At 36.1% G+C, this 2805-nt stretch overlaps 1 pseudogene; it reads right to left on the bottom strand.

The window, feature by feature from the left end:
- Positions 1-1802: 1802 nt before the first annotated feature.
- Positions 1803-1899, bottom strand: LOC140512924 (U6 spliceosomal RNA; annotated as a pseudogene).
- Between the last annotated feature and the right edge of the window lie 906 nt (positions 1900-2805).

Below are 2805 nucleotides of genomic sequence, written 5' to 3'. Positions count from 1 at the left end.
CATGATAATTTCAATACTGCTAAGGGTGCATGGTATTATCCATGAGGGCATTGTCTTTCTGTGCTGTATCCAGGCTTCCTTATCTCTGGTGACTCTTGGGCATATCTTCATATACATCTGCAATAGAATGTCTGCCTAAGCCATGGGGATCTTCCTCCAGTTCTTCTAACATCTCACAACTTGCAGTGTGTTACTGGCATTCTATCTTCTGTCTTAGTCTTGCTATGTGGTTACTCCTCCCTCATTTTTTGGTCCTTCTTTTCCTTCATCAAGTCAAAGAGTAGGTGATTATCTTTAAATAATTGAGACATTCTTTTCATATGTGGAAAATCTGAGTGACTCTCTGATTTAAAAATGCCTCTTTTGGCAATCAAAATCTTTCTAATACACCTGGTTCTTATTAGCCGATGACAACACCAATCCAACAAGATGAAAATTTAATTCACTTGAAGAAATTTTTTTTTCTAATCTGATTCAAACAACCACAATGGTGGTGAGAAAAAATCTGTACAAATCCATTATCACTTCTGAAAAAGTGAGTCATACAATCATCAGATGGGTTGCTAATTGACACAATGCATAGAGCACTGAGTATGGAGTCAGGAAAGCTGAAAAATCCTACGTAAGAGACCTGGTAACCATATGATACTCAATAAATAACCTCTTTCACTGTCATTTTCTCCATGTGTAAAATGGTGTTAATGATAACAACTACTTTCCAAGGCTTTTGAAAGGACCAAATGACTCAACATATATAAAGGACTTCAGAAACGTTAAAGTTTTATATCCATATTTTGATATTGTTGTTATTATTCATTATTCAATTGATTTATAGCTTCAAGAGTCCTTTTTAGACATCATTCTATTTTTTGCCTTTTTCATGACTAACATTTTGGAAAAATTTAGGAAATTTTATTTTTGTTTCATCATGGAAATGTTTCTCCTTTCTGTCCTGCTATATTAAAGTATATTTGAGTGTATTCTGTGGATTTCTGCATCACATAAAAGTCAGTTATGTCCCTTTACTGGATGGTAGATACCAACTGTTCTTTGAATATTCTGGCAAGGATTTATGAAAGAGAGGGGGAGAGGGCAATGGTAGGTGACATATAATATGGAGATTTAAACTTTCTGTTTTAACTTCACAATAGCTCTATGAGGTAATCATCACCATCATCATCATCATTTATGTAGCAATTTAAGGTTTCAAAAATGTTTTGAAAATATGATCTCATTTTATCCTCACAATAAATCTGGGGATTTTATGTGGTTATTATCATCCCCATGACAGATGGTAAACTGAGGGAAACAGATTAAGTGACTTTCCTAGAATCAGGAAACTAGTAAGTATGTGAGGCCTGATTTGAATTCTGGTTTCCTTGACACCAAGTCCAGTGTTCTATTCACTAAAGCACTCATCAGCCAAGGTAAGTGTTATCATCATTCCCATTTTATAGGGGAAGACATTAGGCCCAGGAAAGTTAAAGTCTTAGACCAGTATTACATAGAAGTTTACTGTCTGAGATGGAATTTAGACATATAACTTCTTGACTCCAACCCCACACTACCTCCATTAATCCATACTGCTGCTTCAAGATTCAGGGATCTTCAGTGGACGGGACAGTTCTGTTCCAGATATGTGGCACTAGTTTGCCTAGGGTTCAGTGTAGAAGCTAGACAGACACAAAGGGACCTTTCACACATGCTTCTTGGGAATAGAGATTTTTAAAATTTTATTTTTTTGTATTAATATCCCCAACATCTAGCAAAGTGCCAGACACATAGTAGGTTCTTTGTAAAGTAAAACTATAGCATAACTGATGAACTTGTGTGTCTTCCTTATGCAAGGATCATTCCAATCTTCTCAGGATCAATTTTAGGATGTACTGCCCAAGAAATACACATTTTAGACTCTTCATAAATGCTTGTTGATTTGAAAATTCCAGGTGTCCCTAAGCTAACCAGAATTCTGGGCCATAACAGGAAAGACTTGATCAAGCACCGATAAGAATAGTTAAGATAAAAATAAAAATAATGTGATGAAAAAAATTACATTATTTCAGTGTTAAAATGAGGTTAGTTGGTTGTTTGTCCTTTTGTAAAAACAATATAAAAAGTTACTTCTTTTCTTCAAACCCATAAAAAGTTAGTCCAAAGAAGTGACAAAAATATATCTAATGATGCTGTCCCAAATAATCCTCTTCCCACGTCCAGGAGAGTTCTCATTTTTTATTGCCACTTTAGTGGCAGGAGCTGAGACAAAGCGTCTATTGTGGTCGCATCAATGAATATTTATAACTCAGGATTAGACATCCTGGGCCCACATTGAGCTCCAGATACTAGCTATTATTGAAGTCAATAGATTTTAATGGGAGCTGTCTCCTGAATGGTGCCTGCCTCTTTGCCGCCAGAGTCTTGTTCCCTGGGTATTGTGTAGAAGGAGGTGCCAGCTCATAAATTATAAGCATCCTTGCTAAGACAAGGAGAATTTTGAAAGCTGCTTGACCAGCAATAGTGTCGTACCATGCCCTTTATTATAGATACAAAACCTGGTTAGGTGATTAGCCAGGTCTCCTTCAAAGTCATTCTCTGTAAACAGGTATTTTGGTGATGAATAGAAAATCTCAAAGTAACAGAAAACAATTTGAAATTTCACAGTAGATTTCAATTTTCAGAGATCAGTGATACTTTGAGGCCACTTACATTTACTGAAAATGAAACAGAGGACTTTTTCCTTCTTCCTTCCTTCCTTCCTTCCTTCCTTCCTTCCTTCCTTCCTTCCTTCCTTCCTTCCTTCCTTCTTTC

Source organism: Notamacropus eugenii, chromosome 6 (assembly GCF_028372415.1).
Source record: "Notamacropus eugenii isolate mMacEug1 chromosome 6, mMacEug1.pri_v2, whole genome shotgun sequence".
NCBI classification, from domain to species: Eukaryota; Metazoa; Chordata; class Mammalia; order Diprotodontia; family Macropodidae; genus Notamacropus; species Notamacropus eugenii.
The sequence above is the reverse complement of the archived record's forward strand: the minus strand, read 5'-3'. Positions and strand labels throughout refer to the sequence as shown.